The sequence below is a fragment of the Bos taurus genome, chromosome 8, assembly GCF_002263795.3.
Source record: "Bos taurus isolate L1 Dominette 01449 registration number 42190680 breed Hereford chromosome 8, ARS-UCD2.0, whole genome shotgun sequence".
NCBI classification, from domain to species: Eukaryota; Metazoa; Chordata; class Mammalia; order Artiodactyla; family Bovidae; genus Bos; species Bos taurus.
This window is the reverse complement of record NC_037335.1, coordinates 108,638,718-108,661,947: the sequence shown is the minus strand read 5'-3', so window position 1 is coordinate 108,661,947 and position 23,230 is coordinate 108,638,718. Positions and strand designations below refer to the sequence as shown.

Sequence of the window (23,230 nt, the reverse complement as noted above, 5' to 3'; positions counted from 1 at the left end):
GTCAGGAGGCTGGTGCAGGCTCCAGGCACTGAACAGAAGCAGGAGAGATGGCTCTGCCTGCTTGGGGCACTTTGGTGTGAGTGTATGATGATGTTAAAGGCAGGGTTGGCTCATCAAGGTCATGGAGATGGTGGTAGACCAGGAATAGAGATTCAGGAAACGGCCCCAGTCCTGGAACCCTGAATCAGCTCTGGAGGCCAGGCAGACAGGGCAGACACATCTCTAAGTAGAGAGAGGAGGTCAGGTTCAGGACAGGTCAGTGCAGCCAGTGTTTCCAGAGAACTCAGCCTGGGTGAGCTCTAAGATAAACAGGACACGCCCCTCCCCCAGGATCAGTGCCAATCCAGTTGAGGGCCACAGGACTAATTCCAGACCACACCTCCAACAGGGAATTCGGCACCTCACCAAGTACCTGTAGGGTTCCCAGCGTGTATTAGGTGACGTGGTGGGTCCCAGGGATAGTGTGTGAATTTCTTTCCGCCTGTGCAGGACCTCGCCTACAGTCAGACCACAGTACTGCATCTGGGCATGGCTAAGAAAGGCAGGACCCACGCAGAGGTCCCTGTGGATTGTCTCACTACCAGGAGACCCTTATGTTGTGCAGTTAAAAGGGGGAACAGACTGGGAAGTGCGCTTTGAGTTTGGTCACTACTATAGCTAGACTTTTTGAACCTTGGTTTTCTCCTCTGTAAAACAGACATAATCATTTCCTCCTCCTGCTTCTAAGGGCTTTATCTGGCTCACCTGAGATGGTGTGTCTGGCAGCACTTTGTAAAATCTGAGTACTCTATGAGAGGGGGCTCTGGAAGCAGGGTGAACTTGAAATTAAATTCATCAGGAAGAGAATGGGACTGAGTTTAGGTTCAAGGCAACACTTTCAGGGGGCTTCCCTGATAGCTCCCTTGGTAAAGAACCCACCTGCAATGCTGCTGCTACTGCTGCTAAGTCGCTTCAGTCATGTCCAACTCTATGCGACCCCATAGACGGCAGCCCACCAGGCTCCCCCATCCTTGGGATTCTCTAGGCAAGAACACTGGAGTGGGTTGCCATTTCCTTCTCCAATGTGTGAAAGTGAAGTCACTCAGTCGTGTCCCACTCTTAGCGACCCCATGGACTGCAGCTCACCAGGCTCCTCTGTCCGTGGGATCTTCCAGGCAAGAGTACTGGAGTGGGGTGCCATTGCTTCGGGTTACAACCTGCAATGCAGGAGACCCAAGTTCAATTCCTGGGTCAGGAAGGTCCACTGGAGAAGGGATAGGCTACCCACTTCAGTATTCTCAGGCTTCCCTTGTGGCTCAGCTGGTAAAGAATCCACCTACAGTGTGGGAGACCTGGGTTCAATCCCTGGGTTGGGAAGATCCCCTGGAGAAGGGAAAAGCTACCCACTCCAGTTTTCTGCCCTGGAGAATTCCATGGACTGTATAATCCATGGGGTTGCAAAGAGTCGGACATGACTGAGCAACTTTCAGTTTCACCACCTTCAGGCATTTCCACTGTCCTGCACACTTCCACCTCATTTAATCATCATGACAACTCACCTGGCAGTGTCAAGTCATCCCATTTTATGAATGGAGAATGTTAAGACGTAGAGATGTTAATTGACTTGCTTCATAATTTCTATGAACAAGTGAGAGGCAGGATCCAAACCCAGACAGAGTCCTTTCGTCTAACATCTGTGCCATTCTGTCTGCTCCCGAGACAAGATGATCCCCTGCCTGCACTGCTAACTGTGGAGTGGTGGAAAACACCTCTCATTGCAGAGGAGGGAGGGAAGCAGGGAGGGAGGGAGAATGGAAAAGAGAGGGGGAGGAAGGAAAGAAAGAGGAAGGGAGAGAAAAAAGGAAAGCGTAAACTCAACTTGAGCAATGAATTCTGCTGGTTTCTGTGCAACTCCATAATTACTGACTCCCCGATCTCCCGCCTTATGCCAGACACTGGGAGGCACTTAAAGGTCATTGCTAAGGGGTCTTTGTCTTTTTAGCATCGTTATCTAGCCTCAGGATGTGCTTTTGAAAAGGACACTTGTTTGAACCAGAAGACCTGAGTTCGTATCCTGGCCCGGGCCCTGTGTGAGCCTGTAAGTCCAGCATATATTCAGACTGAGCACACTGAGTGCAAAAAAAAACAGCCTTGCAGGGATGGAGACAGCCTGAATAAAGAACAGTTTATACCTCACCTTTACCCAGAACAGCTCTTTATCCGTTTTCTTTATGGGAATTCTCATTAAAACTCATTTGGGAAAATAAGGCGATTTTTTATTTTTGCTAAAACAATGTGCAAACAGCTGGGGCTCTCTGAGGCCCTTCCCAGCTCCTAGGAGAAATATCACTCTCACGGAATGAGAGAGTAACTGTTCAACTCCAAAATATTGATAGAAGAACAGTAATTGAATCTGTGAGCCCTACTGCTTTCTGATGACGCTAATTGGTCACGTCTCATGAGAAGCCTACAGTTCAAACCAAGATCTTCTTTTGCCTCAAATGACAATAGCCTTTTGGCGGAGTCTCCCCAGATCTACTCAGATCACTTTCCAATCTTTATTCCAGGAGGTAGTCAGAATTGTTACTTAAGAAAATTTGATCTTGCCACATCCCTGCTTAGAACCTGTGGTGACCACTCCCTGCTCTTACGCGCAGACTCTGAAGATGACCTGCGAGTCTGCCATGGTCTGGCCCTGCGGCCTCTTGCTCCGTGTTTCACACCCTTTCCTGGTTCACTCAGCTAAGCCCTGGCTGTGCACCCTCTCCCACCTCAGAGGCTTCACACAGGCTGTTCCCTCTGCCTGAAAGGTGCCTTCTTTCTTCCTGACCTGCAGTGGTAGCTATGCACCCCGCAGATCTCAGCTCAAAAGCCTGTGTTCTGTGCACTGAAAGCCTGTGTTGGGGCCTACTTTAGATGCTTCTCTAGCAGTCTGATTTCCCAAATGAAGCCCCAGGCTCACTTTACCACTATATCTTTTTTTATCCATTTATTAACACCTGTCTCTCCTGTAAGGCCGGCAGCTCCACGTATGCATCTGGACCCAGGTTTTTAATCACTTTAGCAGCGTACTTTGGAGAAGGAAATGGCAGCCCACTCTAGTGTTCTTGCCTGGAGAACCCCAGGAATGGAGGAGCCTGGTGGACTGCCGTCTATGGGGTCACACAGAGTCAGACACGACTGACGAGACTTAGCAGCAGCAGCAGCAGCAGCGTACCTTCCTAGCACAGTAATTGACACACAGGAGCTATTCAAAAAACTGTGCTCAGTGAATAGACAAATTATTTTTTACTTGGAACAGGGTCCCCAAAACATGTCAACACAGTACTTTGCAGTTGTATCCCACTGCCATATAAATGGGCTTCCCAGGTGGCACTGGTGATGAAGAATCCACCTGCCAATGCAAGAGACACAGGTTTGATCCCTGGGTGGGGAAGATTCCCTGGAGGAGGAAACAGCAGCCCACTCCAGTATTCTTGTCTAGAGAATCCCATGGACAGAGGAACCTGGCAGGCGACACTCCATAGGGCGGCAAAGAGTTGAACATGACTGAAGCGACTTAGCACAGAAGCACGCCATATAAATACATCTACGGATTTTTCACACATTACATTGTATGTGGTTAGATTGTCTTCATCATTCATAAGAAAGAAACTAAGGCCAAAGGGAGTGAAGTGACTTGTCCAAAATCATTCTGGGAATGTGTGAACAGAGCATGATGAAAATTCAGGACCACAGACCGTGACAGTCCAGGCAGGAAAATGGAAACTACAAATGAAGATCAGATCAGATCAGTCACTCAGTCGTGTCCGACTCTTTGTGACCCCATGAATCGCAGCACGCATGACGATTGTCTTTAATTGACCTGTATCCAAATTTTGCAAATATCTGTTGTTAAGTCCCTTACTTTGGGAAATTCACCCTAGTGAGAGAAAAAAAAAAGGGGTGGGGGGACAAAAAAAATACTTCCCAGAGTTTGTTAACTTCAGTCAGATGGAGAGAAATTCCTAGCACTGACTAGAGCAGTGCGATCAGGACAGGGTGTGCTGATTTTTGTGGAGGTTACAGTACAGTAAGACAGAGGAGATTCACGAACTTGAACTTGAGGGCAGGCAGTATAATTATTGGCATTTTACAGTGACTGCTGGTCCTTGGTTTATTTTTACTTCTCATACTCACATGGCCTTGACCCAGCAGTCCGGGCTCTCGCCAAGCACAATGTAATTACGCATTGTTGAGATGAAAATCTCTTGGGGGCATCCACCTCAGGCTTCAGTCCCGGGGCCATAGCTTCTGAGCCCATGTCAGCTTTTAACAAACTTTCTCCTCCATGCAGTGTTTAATTGGTGTCTATGGAAAGATTGCAGCTACCGAGATAATCGTTCTCTCTGTTATGGGACCCTCAGTATCCACGCTGATTTTGCTTCTTCTCTCTGAACCTATACTTACTTGCCTCTGGATTTAATCTCATAGACTCCTGCCGGGGGGCAGAGGGATGTGACTTCTTGTCTTTTATTGAGCTGAAGTCAGTGGCAGTCTATTAGACTGACAGTCCCTGCTCTCCCAGTTATTAGATTATGTGACTTCAGAAAATCTCTGAACCTACCTGAGCCCTATGTTTCCTCATCTGTATGATCAAGATGATAAGAAAAGCTGCCCTGTGGAGTTGATGTCTCAGTCAATTTATATGATATATGTGAAAACTCTTCATAAAGAAATACACAGATATGATGTTAATATAATCAAGAGCGCAGTCATAGTAGATGCTAGATTTTTGATGAAGACACCACTTCTGCTTCTAAGAAACAGATCTTTCCATTAGAGAAAATAAGCCATGAGCCCAACAAAATGTAATAATGCAGTAGAGAGGCAGTGGAATTTCAGATACTTAAGACTTAGACAGTGCAGTCTGACAGGCCAAGTGTGGACTGACATTTACTGCCAATGGAACCTTGGTACAGCATTAAGGTGACCGAGCTTCATTTTTCCCGTTGATACGGTAGAGATAAAAATAATACCTACCGGTAGAAAATCAGTAAAAGAACATATATGCTGCTTTTAGCACATAGTAAGAAGTCAAGCACCAGCCTCCTTAGCAGACAAATTTAGAAACTAATAATTTCTCAGTTAATAGAAAGTTAGGTTAAAATAAGGAATCCTATAATGCTGTGCATATATAAATACAAATTATTTTAACTTAAGATATATATATATATTTCTTGGCTTGTCTTTTGAAGTAGCGCCAGAATCTTTTCTGAGGGAGTTTGTATACTCCGTTTGACGTTTTCCTGGCTTTCTTGCATAAACCACACTAGCATTTGTGTAGTATTTCCAACTTTGGTTTATTGAAAGTGAAGCAGTAGTTTAAAGACTCTTAAAAAGCAATCTAAATGTTTGTAGAATTTTATGAGCCCTCCCAACCTTTTTCAGGTACTTCTCCTTTATTTAATTTGATGGCAGTTCTTTCATCAACTGGTCTTTATAGAATTTTCCCACAGAATCCAAATGCGTTCCCACAGAAAAAGACAGCTCACATTTCATTGATTTATTTGACTTTTAATTCCATGATCTCATAGTAGCAAGTACAACTGGCATAAGCAAGCTTGGGAATAAACAAAACCAACTCTCGGTGAGAGTGCTTGTTCCTTGGAGGAACCAGAAGCACGTGGGCTTTCTAGGAGCGTAACTGACCTGCCACGAGCATTCCGTGTGCCTGGAGCATCAACCAACCGTGGAAGAAAGCATGTCAGTCATGTGCCAAGTCAGTTGTAGGCAGGTCAGTTACAGGAGCGTGTCCTGAGAGGGGAGCTCTTACTCCTCCTAACTCGTCACTATAACAATAAATAATGATAATAATAGTTCACATGGAATCACTGTTTATTATTATGCACCAGGCACAGCTTTAAACACCTTACATAATGTACTCATGAATCCACACAACAATCCTGTAAAATAGATTCTGTGATGCTTCCCCTTGTGTAAACATAGAATTTGAATGGCAGTAAAGCAAAGAAGGGAGAGAGATGTATTTCTGTCAGGAAGACTCAAAGAATCCCCTTTTCTCTTTGCCCAGGTTATTCTGTTCATCCTTTAAACTTCAGATCAGACCACTACTCCTAAGCGGTGCTTGTCCTGATGCTGGACCGAGCCACACTTTCAGCAGTATGCCTTTGCTGCGTGCTGCGTGCAATGTTTTTCCACCACGTGGCTCATTTGCAGGGGTCTGTTTAATCCCAGACTTCCCCTACTTGAGCACAACCTCTGTGAGGGCGGGGATTCTTTTTTTTTTTTTTTTAATTTAATTTGATTTATGTATTTATCTTTGGCTGGCCTGGGTCTTCACCGTTGCATGAGCTTCTCTCTAGTTGCGGTGAGTGGGGGCTCTTCTTTGTGGTGCCCAGGCTTCTCTTGCTGTGGAGCAGAGGCTCTGGGGCTCACGGGCTTCAGTAGTTGCGGCTCCTGGGCTCTGGAGCACAGGCTCAGTCATTGACCTGCACAGGCTTAGTTGCCCCAAGGCACGTAGGATCTTCCCAGACAAGGGATCGGATCTGTGTCTCCTGCAATGGCAGGCGGGTTCTTACTCCCTGAGCCACCAGGGAAGGAAGGCGAGGATTCTACTCTTCTTGTTCACCAGTGTGTCCCCCCAGTGACAGGTAGGTGGCACGTAATGACACAGCGTTTACTGACCTGAAGTGAGGGACCATTTGAGGTGGAAGGTGAAGGATGATGATGCTTTGAACTTGGGGTGGAAAGATGGTTGTTTAAGAAAACAGCATATACTTATGAAGAATTGAATGTGACACTGATTTCACCCAGACATGGGAAATAAGAAATCAGAGAAGGCACATAAATCAAGATTGAGTACATGGGATCTGGAAGCAGCCAGTGTGGTGTAGAATCACAGTGAGTTGTGAGCTCAGAGCTTCTGGCCCTAAGTGTCCTCATCAGTAAAATGACAATAATAACAGTGCTTTCTCCCCAGAGTTATTGTGAGGATCACCCAAGACAGACATGCAGCGTTCTTCAGTTCAGTTTACTCAGTCGTGTCCAACTCTGCGACCCCATGGACTGCAGCATGCCAGGCCTCGCTGTCCAACGCCAACTCAGGGAATTTACCCAAACTCAGGCCCATTGTTTCCACTGTTTCCCCATCTAGCTGCCATGAAGTGATGGGACCAGATACCATGATCTTCGTTTTCTCAATGTTGAGTTTTAAGCCAACTTTTTCACTCTCCTCTTTCACTTTCATCAACAGGCTTTTGAGTTCCTCTTCACTTTCTGCCATAAGGGTGGTGTCATCTGCATATCTGAGGTTATTGATATTTCTCCTGGCAATCTTGATTCCAGCTTGTGCTTCTTCCAGCCTAGCATTTCTCATGATGTACTCTGCATATAAGTTAAATAAGCAGGGTGACAATATACAGCCTTGATGTACTCCTTTTCCGTTCCATGTCCAGTTCTAACTGTTGCTTCCTGACCTGCATATAGGTTTCTCAAGAGGCAGGTCAGGTGGTCTGGTATTCCCATCTTTTTCAGAATTTTCCACAGTTTCTTGTGATCCACACAGTCAAAGGCTTTGGCATAGTCAATAAAGCAGAAATAGAAGTTTTTCTGGAACTCTCTTGCTTTATTGATGATCCAGCAGATGTTGGCAATTTGATCTCTGGTTCTTCTGCCTTTTCTAAAACCAGCTTGAACATCTGGAAGTTCACGGTTCATGTACTGCTGAAGCCTGGCTTGCAGAATTTTGAGCATTACTTTACTAGCATGAACTCCGGGAGTTGGTGATAGACAGGGAGGCCTGGTGTGCTGTGATTCATGGGCTCGAAAGAGTCAGACACGACTGAGTGACTTAACTGAACTGATGCCCATTGAGTCCGTGATGCCATCCAACCATCTCATCCTCTGTCGTCCCCTTCTCCTCCCACCCTCAATCTTTCCCAGCATCAGAGTCTTTTCCAATGAGTCAGTTTTTTGCATCAGGTGACCCAAGTATTGGAGTTTCAGCTTCAGTATCAGTCCTTCTAATGAATATTCAGGACTGATTTCCTTCAGGATGGACTGGTTGGATCTCCTTGCAGTCCAAGGAGCTCTCAAGAGTCTTCTCCAACACCACGGTTCAAAAGCATCAATTCTTCAGCACTCAACTTTCTTTATAGTCCAACTCTCACATCCATACATGACTACCGGAAAAACCATAGCCTTGACTAGATGGACCTTTGTTGACAAAGTAACGTCTCTACTTTTTAATATGCTGTCTAGGTTGGTCATAACTTTCCTTCCAAGGAGTAAGCGTCTTTTAATTTCATGGCTGCAGTCACCATCTGCAGTGATTTTGGAGCCCCCCAAAATAAAGTCTGTCACCGTTTCCACTGTTTCCCCATCTATTTCCCATGAAGTGATGGGACCAGATGCCATGATCTTCGTTTTCTGAATATTGAGCTTTAAGCCAATTTTTTCACTCTCCTGTTTTCACTTTCATCAAGAGGCTCTTTAGTACTTCTTCAGTTTTTGCCTTAAGGGTGGGTCATCTGCACATCTGAGGTTATTGATATTTCTCCCGGCAGTCTTGATTCCAGCTTGTGCTTCATCCAGCCCAGTGTTTCTCATGATGTACTCTGCATATAAGTTAAATAAGCATGGTAACAATATTCAGCTTTGACGTTCTTGTTTCCTGATTTGGAACCAGTCTGTTGTTCCATGTCCAGTTCTGTTGCTTCCAGACCTGCATACAGATTTCTCAAGAGGCAGATCAGGTGGTCTGGTATTCCCATCTCTTTCAGAATTCTCCACAGTTTAGGGTGATCCACACATTCAAAGGCTTTGGCATAGTCAATAAAGCAGAAATAGATGCTTTTCTGGAACTCTCTTGCTTTATTGATAATCCGACAGATTTTGGCAATTTGATCTCTGGTTTGTCAGCCTTTTCTAAAACCAGCTTGAACATCTGGAAGTTCACAGTTCACATACTGTTAAAGCCTGGCTTGGAGAATTTTGAGCATTACTTTACTAGCCTGTGAGATGAGTGCAATTGTGTGATAGTTTGAGCATCCTTTGGCATTGACTTTCTTTGGGATTGGGATGAAAACTGACTTTTTCCAGTCCTCTGGCCACTGCTGAGTTTTCCAAATTTGCTGGCATACTGAGTGCAGCACTTTCACAGCATCATCTTTTAGGATTTGAAATAGTTCAACTGGAATTCCATCACCTCCACTAGTTTTGTTCATAGTGATGCTTCCTAAGGCCCACTTGACTTCACATTCCAGGATGTCTGGCTCTAGGTGAGTGATCACACCATTGTGATTATCTGGGTCATGAAGCTCTTTTTTGTATGGTTCTTCTGTGTATTCTTGCCACCTCTTAATATCTTCTGTTTCTGTTAGGTCCATACCATTTCTGTCCTTTATCAAGCCCATCTTTGCATGAAATGTTCCCTTGGTATCTCTAATTTTCTTGAATCTATCTCTAGGACCTCTAGTATTCTTAGCATATACCAAGCAGTAAACAAATACTAGCTCTTAGTGGGGTTGCCCTAATTGTTATTAAATAAGATTAGATCAGTGTTTTGAAGTGAAATTGTGGAGGGATTGAATACCTAGCTGTGGAATTTGTATATTACCTTTTAGATGATGAATAGCCTTTGGGGAAAAATACCAGGAATGCAATTAGGAAATGTTCTCTAGAGAATTAGTGGAATCTCTCACCAGGATGTAAAAGGATTTGGTGTTTCTTCCCTGTGCTGACATGAGCTTTACCACTGATCTGTTGGCTAGGGCAGTGGTCCTCACCATCACCAGGAGGGCTTTTTGAACACAGCTGGCTGGACCCTTCCCCCAGGGTCTCTGATTCCATAGGTGGGGGATGGGTCCCAGGTCCAAGATGATAGTGATATTGCTGGTCTGGGGACCAAACTCACCTTGGATTGGAAGCCTCTTTTCACTGCCATAAGTATAGTCTCATCCCACGATGTGTGCACTTGGTGGAAACCATGCAAAAATTAGTTCCCTTAAGGGCATCAATAGGATATTGGGAAGGGGTGAAGGAGTGGGGGAAGGGGAGGAATGTGTTGGTTGAAAAGTTTAGGAAATATTAAGTTTTTTTAAAAAAAATCAGTAGAGAAGGGATCATGCGTGTATTTTCTAAAACTTGTCTGGTCACAGAAGCATTCTTTCTAAATGTTTTAAAGGGTTTGGGTTCCTCTGCACACAGCAGAGGAAGAGAATGAGTTACTCCAGGTGGAGAGGCAGTGGCCCAGAATACTTGGTGTGCCACCACAGGCTGTGAGTTCCTGACAAGAGAGAGCCTCAGCCTCCAGCCAGACTCCTTTGAGTTGAGTTTCTAACACCTTCTGCTTAAACAGATGCTAATGGCTCAGTCTCCCAGCAGGTACAACTCCTGCTGAGAGGTGGCAGGACTGCTAACCAGCAGCGGCCAAAATAACAGCAGGAAGATACTCAGTCTCTGGTATAATTAGGGAATAAATTTACCCCATTTGGCTTAGAGGCATTCCTAACTCTAAAAAGTAAACTATTACTAAGACAAATACCTTATGTACAAGACAGATACCTTACATATAGATTATTTTGTTTTGCAAAGGACTGTCACAGCAGTGGTCTTATCTGATCCTTGTATTAACTTGAGAGGGTAGAGCTAGAACACGGATTAGATTCCCCAGGCACAGGTGAGAAAACTAAGGCTTACAGAGATTAACGACCAGCCCAGCATTATGAAATAATACGCCTTCTTCTGTTGCCCTCCTGTATAGGCATAGCCCTTTGTTCTTGTTGGAGAATATGTGCATTAATAATTACACCAAATCTTCGTTCATTTACCCATGCGTTCCTTCATCCAGCAGATACTTAGTGATTACCTGCTAAGTGCCAGGCATTGTGCAAGGGGTCCTGGTGGAGTGGTGAATAAGACAGCTCTGTTTACAGAGATCTTGAGATCGGGCCTGCGCCTGTGCTTTACCTTGGGAATCTGGAGCTCAGGAAGGCTAAATGGCCTAAGACTACAAAAGCATACAATGCCATAGCTGTCAGGGAGCCTAAAAGTTCATCTAACCTACTCCCGTCATTTTATTAAAGAGTGAAATGAAACAGAGCTGTCGTTCAGTCGCTCAGTCATGTCCGACTCTGCAACCCCATGAACTTGCAGCATGCCAGGCCTCCCTGTGCTTCACTGTTTCCCAGAGCTTGTTCAAACTCATGTCGACTGAGTCAGTGATGCCATCCAGCCACCTCATCCTCTGCCATCCCCTTCTCCTCCCGCCTTCAATCTTTCCCAGCATCAGGGTCCACTGAGTCATTGATGCCATCCAGCCATCTCATCCTCTGTCATCCCCTTCTCCTCCCGCCTTCAATCTTTCCCAGCATCAGGGTCTTTTCTAATGTGTCAGCTCTTCTCCTCAGGTGGCCAAAGCATTGAAGCTCCAGCTTCAGCATCAGTCCTTCTAATGAACATTCAGAATTGATCTCCCTTAGGACTGACTGGCTTGACTCCCTTGCACATATGCACACTATATTGCTTGTGTATTGCTCTGTAGCACACCACCACACATTTAGAGGCTGAAAGCAACACACAGTTATTATCCCGCAGCTCCCATGGGTCAGAAGGCTAGGCCTGGTGTGGCTGGATCTTTTGCTGGTGTCTCACAGGCAGAAGTCAAGATGTTGAAGTTGTGAGTAGAACCCTCTTCCAAGCTCAGTCTGGTTGTTAGCAGGACTCACTTCTTTGTGGTTGTAGGCCTGAGGTTACTTTTTCCTTGCTGGTCATTGGCCCAGAGGTCACTCTTAGCTCCTAGAGGCTATTCTCCAGTCCTGGCACATGGACCACTGCGCCTTCATAGGAACAAAGGTGCAGCAAGTCCTTCTCTTGCTTCAGTTCAGTTCAGTTCAGTTCAGTCACTCAGTCGTGTCTGACTCTTTGCGACCCCATGAATCGCAGCACGCCAGGCCTCCCTGTCCATCACCAACTCTTGGGGTTCACTCAGACTCATGTCCATCAAGTCAGTGATGCCATCCAGCCATCTCATCCTTTGTCGTCCCCTTCTCCTCCTGCCCCCAATCCCTCCCAGCATCAGAGTCTTTTCCAATGAGTCAGATCTCTCCAAATTCCCTTTCTGCCAGCAGGAGAGAAAACTCTCTGCTCTTAAAGAGATACCTCTAACTAGATTAGGTCACCTAGATAATCTGTGTGCCAAATATCAGGACACAGTCTTGGGAATGATATCTTACCATATCCACAAGTCCTGGGGTTAGAGCCTGGGAAGAGAGGAGACGTTTTTAAAGTTCTGCCTCATTCAGTTAAATAACTTGGGTAGTAATGGAACAGGGAAGAGAGATCCTGGGTTCTCTCCGGGGGCTCAGGGTATATAATAGTTTGAATACTTATTGCTGTTTAACAAAGTGACCCAAATTTAGGCCCTTAAAGCACCAATCATTATATTATGCTCATGATCTGTGAGTTGGAAATTTGCACCAGAATTGGCTGGGCAGTTCTTCTGTTGCACAGGAAGTTACTTGCAGCCTCTCAGTGGTATTCCACTGGCAGCTGGGCTGGGCTTGAGGTTCTAAGAAAGCTTTGCTTGCATATCCGGAGCCTTAGCAGAGAGGGTCAGAAAGCCAGGTTCAGCTGGGCAGCTCCCATCTTCAGGGTCTGTTCATGTGTTCTCTCCAGCAGTGTGGTCAGACTGCTTATAAGTGGCCTCAGAGCTCCAAGGGAAATTTTCCAAGAAACAAGAAGTAGAAGCTACTGGTCTCTTGAGAGCTGAGTCCATGAATCGCTAAGTGAATCGCTTCTGCCCCGTTTCAGCAATCAAAGGTGCCGGGAACCCGTCCAGATTCAAGGGGAGGTACCAGAGATCTCCTGTCCGTGGCAGGAGTGTCAGAGGATGCAAGGCTACCTGCTGTACATTGTGGGCTTTTCATTTGTTTGTTTTTTTCCACTGTGATACATTTTAGTACAGAGGGCAGCGCACTGTTCACGGACCTTGTGAAGAAATATTTTCTAATACAAACCGGCCCTTGAGAATCTTCATCAATCAAGACAGCGGTTGTTTTAGTGGCTTTATCTTGTGGTTTATGCCCCCTACACCGTGCTTCAGCCTGGGTAAATGTTGTTGTTCTTCTTTTGTGCTCTTGGAAGCTGGTTAAAGCAGAGGATGTTCCACAGTATAATTTTTATTATTTGGAAAGGGTACCAGAAGTGGGAAGGAAGGGGATTGTGCCAGCTGTGGAGTATTCCAGAATACTGGGGAAATAACCACAGGAAATAACCGCCAGACCTTCTGAGAGAACCCGAACGAAAGTTCCACTGATACCTGACCCCCGCATAAACACCTATGCTGATTAGTAGACCACAGTGACATTCTGTGTCTCCTAGAAAGATTATCCATTCAAAGCCAGTGTCCAGTAATGCTTGAAAAGTGTGAATATTTCCTTTCCCCCAGTGCACAGGCACCTAGGGAGAAGGCTGTGCATCCCCTTGAGAGAGGGTGAGCTGTGTGCAGGGTGCCTCCTTCCTCCAAGGAAATACTCTGCTTCGGGGGGTCCAGGTACTACTTGTGACCTCAAGTGGGTTATTCTCAGGTGCCCACGGACCAAGGCTCGCCTAGGCATCATTCCAGTCTGGAACTCTGAAAATCCGCCATGCTAAACACACAGACTGCTGCACCCGCCATAGTTAATTGCTGCTTTCATGGGCCCTGGGGCTTCCCTCACAGCTCAGTTGGTAAAGAATCCGCCTACAACGCAGGAGACCCCAGTCACTTTTCACTTTCACCTTCTTTCATGGCCCCTGACCTGCTGATGGGTGTATGCACCATACCAGTGCAGGCACCCTGCGCGGCGGGGGGAGGGGGGGGGCGGGCGGGCAGCGAATTCGTGACAAAGATCCATTTTGAGTGTGTATTCAACTGTCCTATGGAGGAAGAGGTACAAGCCCACAGATAACCCTTGGCTGGCTCAGGGCAGCCTGCTGTCAGTCACAGAAGCCTAGAAGTACCCTCCCAACCATTGGGGCAACGAAGCTTTTAACTAAGAATATGTTTTGCATTTCTTTTCTATTTATGGGGGTAAAGAAGGCAGTGAGGCCAAACCCCACAGCACCCCAAGGGTGCACGCTCGGGGTGAGGGGCAGAGATGTGTGCCGGCAGCTGACTCCCACATAAGAGATGCACAAGGCTTGTTCAGCCCAGCACTACCAGGGATCTCCAGGCCCACCCCTGGGTGTCCTTGTGCATTTGTAGCAGGTAGGGCAATTGACTCACTCTGTTGACGTAAGACAAGAAAATAAGCATCTTCAGACCCTTTTTGTTGTTTTAGTTTTTCTTTTTTTTCTTTCCTGAGGCTCAGAAGTGGCTTCCTGTTCAGAATAGACTCCAGAGGAGTGAGTCAGAAATAGAACCGAGTTCTAACCATTTCTGTAGCTCTTTATCCTCTTCAGCACCATTTCCCTGTGCTCCTCCCCACCTCCACCCTCCACATCGCCCAACAAACTCACACCTGGGCAAGTTGTAATCTCAGCAATGTGACAACTCACTGGTGACCTTGAGGACATCATGTTGCCTCTCTGAGCCCAGTTTTTCATATTCTTAATAATCCCTGATACCCTTTCCAATCCAACCTATGACACAGAAAAAGTGTGCAGATCGAAATCTGAGAACCCATTGGAAGAGCTTTAGAAAGTTTAAAAGTGATAGAAAAATGTAACATATTGCTGCCTTAATAGTGTTTTTCTGGTTGTTTTAAAGGATGATTTTTTTTGGGGGTAAATGTTTTATGGAAGTGTTAGAGTTATATAGCAAGTGAAAATCCTGTTAAGTGTGCAGCAAGATGAATTTTCACAAAATAAATTCCTACATGTAACCAGCACCCAGATCCAGGAGCAGGGCGTCATCCCCAGGGCAGAAGCCCCTCGGTCCTCTTCGCTCCCATCAGGTACCACCAGCCTTCCCTCCAAGGGAGTCATGCCTCTCAGGGCTGCTCCCGCTCTAGTGCAGTTTTCCCTCTTTTACACAGTGTGGCCCTTGGTATCTGGCTTTCTTTTACCTTTCGTTCTTCTGTGAGATTCCTCCGCGCTGTTTCGTGTGGTTTCGGCACACTCATTCGCAAGGGCACTCCGCTGTGTTTCTAGACCTCTGTTCTCCTGCTGCACAGTCTCCAGCATGGGGCTGCAAAGGACGTGCTGCTGTCTTCCACATGCCCTGGGGTGAACTTCCGTGTGCATTGTGTTGGGTGTCTACTGCTGCTGCTGCTAAGTCGCTTCAGTCATGTCCGACTTTGTGCGGTCTGCTAGGGGCGGGCTTATTCAGCTTTACAGATGCTTCAGTAGGTACTTCCTGATTTTCCCACATTGCTGAGCCAGTGATCTCTGTTGCAGGTAGCACAGCACAGAAGAGTTTTCCATTGTTCCACGTCCTTGTGGATATGAACATACACTTAGTGTGTGTCGTCCTTTTTATTTTGATCGTAGCATCCTGCAGTGTATCCCGTTGCAATTTTAGTTGACGTGGTCCTGATGACTAATGACATGGAGTTTCATGTGCTTATTGCCTTTTGAATATCCTCTTTTTGACCTGCCCAGTCATATCATCATTATCAGTTGCCTACTTCCCCTTTTGGTCATTTTTTGGGGGTAGGGGAGACATATCACATTTATTAAACAGTTTAGTGAGAACTTTGTGAAGAAAAATGTAAATCGTGATAATTGCATCTCCTCTGGTTTAAAGAGACTCAGAAAGGAGTGGCAGACTCAGGCAGTATGAACTGCCTTCTAGCCCAGCATCCAGCCAGCGTAGGAGTTATTTATGGACTATAAATACAGTCTGTGATTGGGTAGAGGTAATGCAAATATATTTTCTAACTCAGGCTTGTCTTTCCACTCTTTGAATGGTATCTTTTGATGGATATGTTTTAATCTTAATATAGCCCTATTAATCAGTGTGTTTTTTCCCCCTTTATGGTGAGCTGTGTTAAGAAATCTTTACCTACTCCAATCTCGTAATGATGCCCCTCTCTGTTTTCTTCTAAAAGGTGCTTTAGAGATGCTAATATTGTATTACTTTTCACATTTAGACCTATAATCCCTCTGTTAATGAAACTGGGGTATAGAAGAGATTGTGTCAAGAAGAGATTTTGAGGTTGCTGTTTTAATATCAATATTCAATGGATCCAGCAACAATTATTGAATTCTTTCCCTGGAATTTTAAAGCTGTACTTATTTCAAAAGGACCATTTTCTTTGTGAGCTCAAGAAGAACACAACAGTTTGTTTTCGTGAGAGACAGTGTGCGCCTACTCTATGTCAGGAGCTTTGCATCCATTATCTTATCTGATCTTTAAGACAATCCCACAAGTAATGTATTATTCTTCCATTCTGTAGTTGAGAAAACTGAAACTTAGGAAGGACAAGCGATTAGCTGAAGGTTAAGTAATGAGCAGCAGAGCTGGGATTCCATACCCCATCTTTTCTGACTCCAGAGCCACATCTAGCTCTTTCTTCAAGCTTCATGGTGACAGCATTCATTAGAACCGTGGAAGGTGAGTGACCAGTGAGATTAGGACATTAAGCTATAATCAACTGGGCTGTTCTAGTAACCAAAAGGAGTATTTTTACCTGGAACATTTATGAAACACAGTTATTCTTTGCCCTCAGTAATAATAACGGTTAATGGTCAATCATAGCGCCCTTTCACTGCAAACCTCCCAGGAGTTTTGTGTGTCTGATTCTTGTTCTGAAGATTAAATGTAAGGTAGGTATTACCTTTCCCGTTTGACAGATAAAGAAACTGAGGATCAAAGAGGTGAAGTGAGTTATCCAAGGTCAAATGTCCACAGCAAAATAGTGGTAGAGCAGGCCCAGCATTTCCTCGGCCGAGTCCCCCTCCCTGCCTGGATCGCTGACCTCGAGGGCCACCTCTGTACTTCAGGATGCAGCCCCTTAGCCCTGACCAGCTGCTTCTACCATCCCTGCCTTTCGGTCTGTGTCTGCCTTTCTGCCTGCCCACTGCCCAGGAAGAGTAAGTCGCTCTTGCAGCTCTCCACCTGGGAGCTTCCTGCTACTCTAGCCTCTCTGTCAGCCCTAAGGAGGCTTCTGGATCCTTCCTTCACTTGCCTTCAGCACAGCCATGCCCCAAAGCAGAAAGCCAAATTTGAAAATGTTACCTGTCACCTCTTTCCAGACACAAAACTGTAACTGCCAAAGCTGTTTCGTAATCCTTCCCAGTTAAACTTCTGACAATCTGATTTTAAAGACTGTCAGATTTTTGCATTGCTGATCTTCCTCTCCTGCCTTCTGCCCTCAGCTTCTGCCCTCCCCCCAAAAGACCTATTGCCTTCACGGCACAACACCAAACCAGAAAACATCTGCATCGTGGGGAGAGACCCCAGGATTCTCTTCGGGTCTTTTTCCCACTGCTGTGAACTGTTCCAGGAATCTCTGACATCATGTGAAAAACTGAGAGAAAGAAGAAGAAACTATTAAGTCAAAGATAGGAGCTCAGAGAGGGGAATGATTAAAACTAAATAAGAATGTGGGGAGAATGGACACTGAGTGGGTCTGATGGCCAGTTCCAGTTCTTGCTGGCATGTCCATAAACTGAGGCTTCTTTCAGTAGAGCTCCATGCATGGATATATTCATCTACTGTCAGCACTGTTAATGTAACACACACACAGAGTCATACACAGCACACCCCCCAAAACAGTGCATCATCAGAAACCTAAGAACAACTGTTTGTCTTCCTAGTCTCTGCTCTGTAAAGTACACAGTTTGTAGAGTCTCACAGAATTACTCAGACACCCATTACAGTGTTACAGAAATATCAAGGAAGAAGCACAAGGCATAAATAATGATTCAGAATTCCAATTTCATTATTTAAAAAATAAAACTCTCCCTTTTAAACAAACACTTCCGGTAGGCAAATGAGACTTCTGGATTCTAGTTTTCTCTTTGAGCCTAGAGCTGTTCTCCCCTTTCTCCTTGGCACTTGATTTGTATGATCGTCCCTAAAATGCCACTGGCCTGGCACTGCATTCCTGTCTTGGTCAAAACCTCCAATTAAAATCAGCAGGAAGTTTGCTAGAATTAGGAATCACAGCCTGGGCTCCCCACCCGGGTGGTTCTGAGAGGGAGGCGTGCACCTTTGAAAGCACTGATGGGAAGCCCCGGGTGGCAGAGTCTCTGCCCTCCAAATGCGGAGTGACTCCAGCTGTGCTGCCAGGAGGCCTGTCAGTTCCTGGGCAAACCCTGGCTGAGGCCAAGACCTAGCCTGCAGGGGAGCAGCGGGGGTATCTCCGTGGACCACCGTCCAGCTCCTCCTCCAGCCTGGGTTTGAGAGGGGAGGAACAGTACAGTGGGGAGTGGAGGGCACAATGGGGTTTGGATGGAGACATCCTGAGCTCTGATCTTCTGTGTCCATGCTGTGTGACCGTGGGCACATTGCTGTCCGCTCTGGTCCTCCGAGCCCTCTCGGTGGGATGGAAATCACGAGGCAGTCCTATCTCCTGGGGCTAATGTGAGGGTAAACGCTGGCTGCCATGATAGAGAAAGTACTTGGAAAACATCAACCTTCCACCTCACCAGACCTCAAGGCTCAGGTCTAAACATGAGGGAGATGGGCTGGATATTTCCAGGGCTGCTTCTTCTCGAAGGTTCTCTGCCTCTGTGGTCAAAGCTGCTTCGTGTGTCACCTCTGTGGGAGCCTGCCTACCAGGCCCCAGGGGGTTCCAGCTTTAGGAATGAAAATGCAAGTTCCTGCCCTCCTTCCTTTCCTTTCATCAACACTCCCCCGACCCCCACTCCATCAGAACAAACTGGGGTCCTATCCAGCAGAAAGATGCTGAATTGGACGTATTGAAGTTCATGTTTGGCTGAAAAGGGAAGATGCTTTGGATCTCCAGGGACAGAGAAAAGTACCTTAAAATTTGGTGCCCACTGTCACACATGGACTACCTTGTGGTGGGAACTGTGCCAGCCCCCACCCCCCGGAGCTGGCCTATTAAAGTGCTCCTGCATTGCAAGGGTTGAGGCGGGCTGTCGCCAGCCAGCCTGGGAAATGGTATTTATAAATCACGGTCCCTCCAACCCCTGGTCCCTAGCCTTTCCCTGAGCACTTGTCGGTGAGCTCCAATTATCTGTGAATGGAGCAGAGGGATAACTGGCAGGTCCAGGGGAAGCAGGAATGTGCTAATAGGCCCTTCACACGTTCAAAGTTTCAGTATTTTCCCATTATTTCCATTTACATCTCTTCTTATGGCATGCTTCCTTCTTTTGGCCGGCTGTAATTTTATACTGTGGTTCGTCGGAAAGCGCGCCCATGCTGGAGTCAGAGAGCTTGGTCTGGAATGTGGAATAAGTTTGTGATGTCAGACAAGTCTGCCTGCTTCTCGGGGCTTCGCTTTCTGTGCTGCCAATGGTTATCCAGGCTGCTCTGGGAGAACTCCGGCACGGAGCCTGGTGTACAGTGAGTGCTTGGTGGTTGAGCCGCTCACTGACTCCCTGGGCTGGCTTTAAGCATGCCTGCCATCCAGCCTGGCAGGATTTCTGAGGATCAGTGACCGCTCCCCAGAGCAGTAGCTAGAGGTGGAGAAGGTGCAGGAGATTGCTCTGATGGCAGTGGAGTCCTCATTATGAGAAGCTGCTTGTGCTAAAAGGACAGGGGTGCAAAAAACTGGGATGAGCTTGTTTTTTCTGGTTTCGCTCATCTCTTCAAAATGAAGGACTTTGGAATCTAAGGAAAGTTCACTGACATTGGGAATTGGGACTTAACAGTAACATTTCTACCCGGTCTGACCACTCTCTGGGCCCTCCTTCAGAAAAGGATTGTTTGCAAGCAGATGGCCCATCAGGGGTCTACATTCCCTGATTCTGGGAGTTACAGTACTGCAAGGCATGGCTGAGTTGCTTCATTCACATTCCACCTACTCTGATTACAGGGCTTCCCTGGTGGCTAAAGAATCTGCCCGCAATGCGGGAGACCCAGGTTCGATCCCTGGGTGGGGAAGATCCCCTGGAGGAGGGCATGGCAACCCACTCCAGTATTCTTGCCTGCAGAATCCCATGGACAGAGGAGCCTGGCGGACTTTCAGTCCACGACACGACGGAGCCACTGCCACTTCCACTCTGCTTCACTCCATCACCTCTGCCCCTCTCCCGCCCCTCCTCCTTCACTCTGGGTTGGCCCCTGCTCCCGCACCTCCTCCAGCACCCAGGATTCCCGGGGCCCCACCTCTCTCCTCCCTACTCTCTTCCTCCCGCCGGGTGCTCCCCACCCCCTCCCGGGCGCCCGCCTCCTTCGTGGTCCTCCTCTAGACCCTTAATGCCTTCTTTGATCCGGCCCACAACCTCACGATTATGCAGGTGCCAGGCAGCTCTCGGCTGCGCCTCAGAGGGCCTCTGTCCCCGGTGCCTCCCGCTCGACAGGGCTGGAATCCTAATCGGCCCCTCGCCCCTCCGCCAGTGGCCGCCTCCCCGGGGGCCTCCATCTGCCCCCTCCCTCCCACCCCCAGGGTGCTGAGAGCCCGGCCACAAGGAGGCATTGATTCAAGGAGAGGGGGGTGGGAGTCCTGACAAAGGGTCCCAATGATGAGACACGAGAAAGGGGGCGCTCTCCGGGCTTATAGAATGCCTTGCAGATGGGAGCAGAGGAGCTCTCAATGGGGTACTGTCCTGTCGCCTGGAGAGGGAGTGACGGGGCTAAGTGTGGGTCCTTTGAAAGGGGCGTTTTGAAATGACGCTCTGGTCAGATAGAACCACGCAATCGGAGACGTGTGGCGGGCCCCTGTGGCTCACAGCACTCTCCGATGACTCAGACCCCATATTCAGTCGATGCTCTGGCTCCGGAGGTGGGAGCCGCGTGGCTCATTATCATTCCAGCTCCGTTTCCTGAAGGCTGGGCCCTCTGCTGTTCTCCAGGCTGTAATAGGATTGGTCCACGCGAAGCAGAGACCGCCGAGGCCTGGAGCTGTGTGGGTGGAAGGGATTGAAAACTAATACTGCAGCTTGGGAGACAGAAGCGGAGTTTGTTGTTGTTTAATGAAAAATAAGAAAAAATATTAATTTTGGTCTGTTCATTCATTCAGTGTTCGTTCACTCATTCATTCAGCAAACATTTCTGGGCTCCATGCTCAGAGAAGGAGGGCTCCCCTCTCTCATGCCTTAGAGCCTGGAGGGGAAACTGACCAAAAAAATAGGGGCTGCAATACAGTGTTCAGAATGTCCTGAGGGAGGTTTCATTGCCACAGCCAGGATCATTCCGTGGGCTTAAAGGCAGAGCCCTTTCAAGGAGCGCTCTAATTATGCCTCCATTTTCTCTCAGCTGATAAGCAGGCAGCATTCTAGGAAGCCAAGTTTCAACAGTATCCATTTCCAAACGTCCCAGTAACCAAATGGTTTCCCTCCACCCCAGAGAGATAGGGAAATCCTGAAAGTGTCTCAGTAGCTTCAAAAGAAGAGCTTATTCTCTGGGATAAGAATACTTATTATTACCTTTAATAATTGGTCTATGCCTGGCTCTGTGCTAAATGTTTAAAGGCATCATCTCATTCAGTCCTCTCCCTCAGCGCCTAAGATAGGTTTTATTATTCTCCTTTGCATATGGACACTGCATCTCAGAGACATGAAGTGACTTGTTCCTTGCAGAGCCTCGAACTAAGTTCAGCCTGGGCCAGTGCACGAGCCATTCAGGATTAGGCTGCACTGCTTGTCTCCTGGTTCTTGGTTTGGCGATTGTGGCTGGGCAGAGGAAGCGAGAGAACAGGCGCATGGCTACCACGTCGTACCAGAGACACAGCACAATGCAGAAGGGCTTCTGTCTCCAGTTTTCTAAAATGGGGATCCCTGGCAGTCCAGTGGATAAGACTCCAGGCTCCCAGTGCAAGGGGCATGGGTTCGATCCCTGGTTGGGGAACTAAGATCCCGCATGCCACACAGCATGGCCTAAAATAAAAAATGGGGGATCAGGAGCCACTGCTACCATTGTCATCCTCACAACAATACTGTGGCACTCAACAGCCTTAAAAAAACGCTTCCTTGACTCTTTGGGGAAAAAAAAAAAAAGCCTTGGCTATGAGCCAGAAGGTTCCTCTACCCACTCGCTGTATTATTTGCCTCCAAGCTTCTCTTGCCATGTCTAGAAAATGGAGCTGAGAGTCCCTTGGCAGGAATAACAAGAGCCTAACTTTTATGGAGCCCCTAATACCTACCGAGTTAAGGGCTAAGACTTCACATAAAAATTCATGCCATCCTTACCACAGACCAGTGTGGGCAGAGTGATTAGGGAGGTGAGGGAAACCGCCAGCATTCCCCGGGCTCAGGAGTGGAGGAGCCAGGACTCAAAGAGATCTCAGACTGACCTCAAGTTGCAAGCTATTTTGGGGGTGTTGTTGTGAAGCTCAAGTGAGAAATGGGAGGGTAAAAAGTGCTAGACACATGTAAGGAATTATTCTTACTGTGGAATACGTCCAAGAGGGGACTTGCACAGAAATGAGGAAAGATGAGAGGCTGCTAAGCTGACTGTCTTACATCTTTTTTTTTTTTTTAACTTATTCTTCTGTTGCTTCTTATCTGATTGAGTATCTGTCTTCATTGGAATGTTCCAGAGGCTGGAATCCGGGACAGGCTCGGGTTTGTTTATAAAAGTGTTGAGGGGCTGTGGAGAGGGGGACCTAGACATTTGTAATGTGATGGAAATTTCACTGAACTGAAATTTCGGAGAAAAATGGGGAGAATAGCATCTTTCTTACATGTTTTGAAACTGCAATGTTAGGATCACGTGAGATCATCAATATGGAAGCACTGCCATGAGCTCTGGAGTAATATAAGATAGAATTCGTTTTTTGCTGAAGTTTTTGGATGTTATGGGAGGAATCTGTGAAGAGGGTTGAAACATCAGGTGTAGGTTAAAAGAAATAACCCCTCAATTCGTCTTTACTGCTGACTTGCTACAATCTGTTGTCATTCAGCAGGGTTTTTGAGTTTATACACTTTAATTTTCTGAATCAAATGCCTTTGAGATGAATGAATAATAGATTTAGAAAGCTGGGAGGACCTCAAAGAACACTTTTACTTCATCCCTTTCCTTTTTACACATGAGGACACTGAACATTAGAAGGGGAAGTACAAGGTCATATAGCTGGTCTTCAACATTACCCAGAGCTACACTGTCACTCCCAGCAATGACATTCAGTGCTCTTCCTGTGAGAACTGCCCTACCCTGTCCTTTCATTCTCTGGGCAGCCCCAGTTTGCATGAG

At 46.8% G+C, this 23,230-nt stretch overlaps 1 protein-coding gene across 1 annotated transcript in view; it reads left to right on the top strand.

Moving 5' to 3' along the window:
• Nucleotides 1–23,230, top strand: part of BRINP1 (BMP/retinoic acid inducible neural specific 1) — a 197,265-nt gene that overhangs the window by 172,398 nt on the left and 1,637 nt on the right.